Genomic DNA, 5,689 nt, shown 5'->3' with positions numbered 1-5,689 from the left:
TGTGGGGAGATTTGGAAACTACGTAAATATCCTGTTCCTCATCAATCTTTCCTCCACTAGTTTCAGCCACTCTGGATGGTTTCCTAACTCCATCATTCCTCTTATAATTATTAGTTGACTTTTTTACTGTAAGAGCCTTCCTTCTTCTCCTCCGTGAATGTATGTCCATATTGCCAAAAGACCATATTTCAACAAATGTAGTTAAGTGATCTACTTTGTGCTTTATGCATTTCACCTAAGATAGAGAGGGGCTCTCTGGGCCTGGTAGGACAAGCGGTTTTTATAAGGTTCCTTGAGTGAGAACAAGGAAACAGCGTAATACAAAAAGCAGATTGGTAACATCAGGTTACTCTTCTTGTAAGTGTTAAACCACTGGGCTTATCATGCTGAATAAATTGGCCTGTTTGGGAATTTGGCTTTCTCTCTCTGTCTTTGCTTGGGAGTCAGATAAACAACTTAGTTTGGGTTTGGTGACATGATACATTAGCATAAGTGACTCCATTTTGGTTTGGTCTGTTGGAGGCCCTAGTGCAAGACCTTGGTTCAAATCAATGTCCTCCTACACATCCTATTTAATAATGTGCATATGTATATGTGTGTGCATTTACATACACATATAAATAATTAACATGTACACATATATACATATCCCCCCCCACAATATTCATGTATGTATTCATGAATTCTTATTTTAGTTATTGGATTACAATCGAGTCCTATCATCATTTATTTCAATGCTCAAAAGTGTCCCAGATTGAGCCGGTGGGAGCTCTTTTATGGTTGACTCCTGCGTTCTCCTCATTCTCTGAACATGCCCTACTTTCTGGTACAACAATGTGTTCTAGGCTCACCTTGTACTTTCCCTGCCCAAGCTCTGGAACCAGCTTTGTCTCCAAGGAATCCTTGACTAGCTTTTTTTTTTTTTTCTTCTTACCAAAGCCAAGGAGTAGTTGGTAAAGGCGGTCCTAATGTCCAGCTACAGCTCTTGTGATCACTTGCTGGTGGCAAAACTGTGGTCTGGTCTCAAAATGTCTCCTCTGCAGAAAGGCCTTCCCTGACAGGCCAATCTAAAGGAGCTCTTGCTCACTTCACCAGGCCTCCAGCTCACCTTCCTTCCTCATGGCAGGACACCTGGCTTTGGATTTTGCCTTCTCACCCAATCCGGGTGGTGGAAGTGATGGGCCAAAGGGCCAGAGAGGACTGGGTTAGCCCTCGGACCTGGCTGAACTTTCTTTCTTTCTTTATTTGAGACGGAGTCTCAAGCTGTCACCCTGGGTACCCGCCACAATGCTTGGCTTTTTTTGTTGTTGTTGTTGTTGCAGTTGTCATTGTTGTTTTAGCAGATCTAGGCCAAGTTCGAACCCACCAGCCCCAGTGTTTGTGGCTGGCACCTTTATCCACTGAGCTACTGACTCTGCCCCTGGCTAAGCTTTCAAGGCCTCCTGGAGGGAGTTGGGCCAGGGTCTGAGGTGTGGGGGATTCCCCCATGCCCCCCACCATATGAGTTCTGTGGGAGGGTGTCATACTGTGGACCTCAGATTGGAGTGGGGCTAGTGCTCCACGGCAGTCTGGAGATCTCTCAGCCCCAGAGGGAGGCAGGAGCTGGAGTGAAGAGTAACTCTGAGGGGCCTCTCCGAACCCTGCACTGCTCCTGCTGGTGCGGTGAAGATGGAGAAGGAGAAGCTGGAGCAAAGCCCTGAGGAGTGCCAGTCATCAAAACCCTGCAGAAAGAACTCGAGCAGTTTGCCAGCTCCTGAAGCAGAAGGGGATTGCCCTGGGTATACCCTGGCTGATGTGGGACTCTCCCTGGGGTTCTCCTTGGGAAGGTGTCAGCCAAACAATCATCTGCCATTTGGGGGCCCTGCAGCTCAGTTTCAATAGCAGGTGTAAGCTGCGTCCCCTGCTGCAGAAGTGGGCGGAGGAAGCTGACAGAGATGAAAGTCTTCAGGAGGTATGCAAAGCAGAGACCCCGGGCAGGCCAGAAAGAGAAATGAGTATGGAGATGAGTGAGAGGCCACTTGGCGTATTTGAGCCTGCAGTGGCCGACACCCACACTGCAGCACATCAGCTACACCGCCCAGCAGCTTGGGCTTGAGAAGGATGTGGTCCGAGTGTGGTTCTGTAACTGCAGCCAGACCAGTATGTGACCAGGCAGGGACTATTCACGATGGGAGGAGTTTGAGGCTGCGGGGTTTCCTTCCTTTCTCAGGGGGACCAGTGTCTTTTCTCTGGCTGCAGGGCCCCATTTTGGTATCCCAGGCTATGGGAGCCCTTACTTCGCCACGCTGTATGCCTCGGTCCCTTTCTCTGAGGGGGAAAGCCTTTCCCTCGTCTCTGTCACCACTCTGGGCTCTCCTATGCATTCAAACTGAGGCGTCTGCCCTTCTAGGAATGGGGAGGGACAGGAAACCAGGATAAGTTAGGGAAGGAGAACCTGGAGTTTGTACCGGGCGGACTTCAGGGGTTAAATTCTTTAATCACTAAAGAAGGAATTGGGAACACAAAGGGTGGGGGCAGGGAATTTGGGGGGAGCTGGATGGAGGGAAGGTGACGTTCAATTATGCTCTTGATTTTAATCCCCACATCACTCATCGCTTTGTTCTTAAAGAAGCCTGGGACACAGTAGATAGGTTAAAAAAAAAAAAAAGAAAAGAAAAGAAAAAAAAATATGGAGCTCTCACTCCTATATCTTCTGAGTTAATTACTATCTAAAATTATCTTAGTTTACCAAAACATGTATGAGAATGACAAGCTTCACCTTCAGGGCCTCTGTAGACAGTGGGAGGAGATCAGTGGAATACATAGGGGCCTCACTTGTGCCTGTCAGTATTTTTGGTAAATGTGATTGAAAAGAAGTTAAAATATACTCCTGTAACCAGAAATGTAAATAAGTAAATAATAATTAAATATGATTACTTTGTTCAGTGGTGTGCTTTGAAATTTTCCTATCCCTCCAACTGGATATAAGGGACTTGTCAGCCTTTTTCTTTTTAATTAATAATGACGAATGAGGAGAGATCACTTTTAACTTGCTTTGGGTTATAGAATAGGTAACAAATATTAAGGATAATTTATTCAGAATCCTTGACATGCTTCTGCTAGATAAAAAGACATGAAACATTTTTAAAAATTTACAAAAACAAGTTTGTAATGAGTGCAGTAAGGGCAAGACTTTCCTCTCTGTTAATCTTCCACAGCATAGTGTCTGGCAGGTGGAGGTGCAACTAAACACAAACACCTGCACGGCCTGATACAGAAGTGAGTCCAGCCTTATAAACAAGGCTTTAAAAGTATGAAATCCACACTTTACAAGTGTGAATAGCTGGTCCCTTTGTCATGTGCTTAACTAGTATCATTTGTTACCCATGAGGACCTGTCAGTCTTCATAGAGAGTTATATACCTTGAACCTGAACCTAGCACAGTTTGTTGCAAATAAAAGGAGTGAATGGAATCTTCCTGCTCAAAACAATCCTGCGACAACTCAACAGTCTGTCTTTATCTCTATTCCCTTCTATGTGCAGAAGTTTTTCGATCACATATCCAGAATAGGGAAATTTCCATGCATAGTAATCACTACAACACCAATATTTCAGTAAGTTTCCTATATTTTCAAGTACTTCTCTGCCAGCCTGTATTGTAAAGTCACTGTTGTTTTCAAAAGACTCTCATGCTGTTACTGTAGTTACTCTTTAAACCATTCCTTTTCCATGGGTCATCTCTGATAAACAGCCCAGCGATTGCAAAGTCTACTTTGAACCCCTTCTGCTGGGCTCTCTGTAACAGCTGCTGCGTGAATGCTAATCGTGGCCTTACCTCACCTCACTGCTCACAGGCACGAGGAAGGGCATCACCAAAAGTGTTAAGCACTGTGGTTTAAATGGGTAGAGGTGGCAGGAAATCAGCGCTTTTCCTTCCAGCTTTTTATGACCCATAAATCTCTTTAAAATCCTGAGAAAATGAATGAGTTGGGGTTTTTCAACCAGTGATCCATAACATACAAGTCACATTTTAACCACCATATACCAACTTTCTTCTCCACCAACCCTTAATAATATGACTGTGGATTGGCCCTTCTCTCTTATCCTTTTCTTTTTCTCATTTTGCATGGTCTAGAATAGAGAATGTGTAGAATTTTCCTTTCTATGTATCAGTCCTTTTGGTACCTATACCAAAATACCATAAATTGGTGGCTTATAAATAACAGCAATCTCGCTCACAGTTCTGGGGGCTGGAAAGTCCGTGATCGAGATGCTAGCAGACTTGGTGTCTGGGAAGGCTCTCCCCTGGTTCATAGAGGCACCTGCTTGCTCCTTTATCCTGGTGTGGAAGGGAAGAGGCAGCCTCCTGAGGTCTCTTGTATAAGGGCACTAATCCCAATCATGAGGGCTCAGCTCTCATGAGCTAATCACCTTTCAAAAGCTCCACCTTCTAATTTTATCACATTGGGGATTAGGTTTTAGAACATGAATTTTGGAGTGTGGGGTACGCAAGTATTCAGTCCATAGCACCACTGTACAATTTGCATCAGGAAATAATCACTTGAGCCCAGCCCCTTACCATCATTTGCTCTAGTGTGATGCTTCTACTACATTGTTGGGACTCACCTGACCCATCTGGTCTGTCCTGTGCAAAGGTAAATGTCAGCTGGTACCAAGCCTCAACACACAGGTAGCATACAATTCAAACAAAACAAAGCAAGTTTTGATAACTGAACTTTGTTGTTGTTGAGACAGAGTTTCACTTTGTTGCCGTTGGTAGTGTGCCATGCCTCATAGCTCACAGCAACTTCAAACTCTTGGGCTCAAATGATCCTCTTGCCTCAGCCTCCTAAGTAGTTGGGACTACAGGTGCCCACCACAGTGCCTGGCTATTTTTAGAGATGGGGGTCTTGCTCTTGCTCAGGCTGGTTTTGAACTCCTGAGCTCAGGAAATCCACCTGCCTTGGCTTCCCAGAGTGCTGGGATTACAGCATGAGCCACTGCGGCTGGCCTAGCTGATAACTGAACTTTGGTTATGCAAGATGTTGATTATAGGAGAAGCTGGGTGAAAGATCGAAGAGAACTCTGGTGTTTTCTAGCTTTTCTCTCCGTCTGAAATTATTTCAAAATAAAACTTAAAAAAAAAAAAAAAACTCTTCTAAAACATACCTTATTGCCTGGCTTACAGTTGATACGCTGCACTTGAAATAATTCACTTTAACTAACTGGGCATTAACTGTCTCAGCTATTTCTCCTAATATCCTCCTTTCCCGTAACATTATGCGTTGGGTTCACTTCTGTGGTTTGATACTGATGGTGCCTCTGAGAGCTGCCTCCCCCCTTCCACCACGTGATACAGGACCAAACAACAGGAAGAGAGCCTCACCAGACAAAATTCAGTTGCTGAATTGTTTCCTTCTCAGGAACATTTTACTCCTGGGTTCTTCAGCCATCTATCTCATACAGCCCCCAGGATCCTTCCCTGAGTGTAGGTCAGGCTTCCTAGGCTCAAACAGAACCAAGCTGATCTTCCAGAGCCACCATGGACGGTCACTGCGCTCAGAGCTGTCAGGCGTTCCTTGCCTGACCCTCCTCCTCTCAACTAGTTCTTCTAGTTCCAAGGTCAGGATTCTGAGAAGTTTCTCATTAGTCTCTTTTCCCATTGTCTTGAGCCCTTAGTTCCTAAATGAGCCTAACCAGAAGAGGAAGT

The 5,689-nt window shown here is 44.9% G+C and overlaps 1 pseudogene; it reads left to right on the top strand.

The window, feature by feature from the left end:
• LOC100957321 overlaps nucleotides 1-2,095 on the top strand; it is a 9,173-nt pseudogene extending 7,078 nt beyond the window's left edge.
• Nucleotides 2,096-5,689: the final 3,594 nt, after the last annotated feature.

Source organism: Otolemur garnettii, unplaced genomic scaffold (genome assembly GCF_000181295.1).
Source record: "Otolemur garnettii isolate 467f Iridium unplaced genomic scaffold, OtoGar3 scaffold00026, whole genome shotgun sequence".
NCBI lineage: Eukaryota > Metazoa > Chordata > Mammalia > Primates > Galagidae > Otolemur > Otolemur garnettii.
The sequence above is the reverse complement of the archived record's forward strand: the minus strand, read 5'-3'. Positions and strand labels throughout refer to the sequence as shown.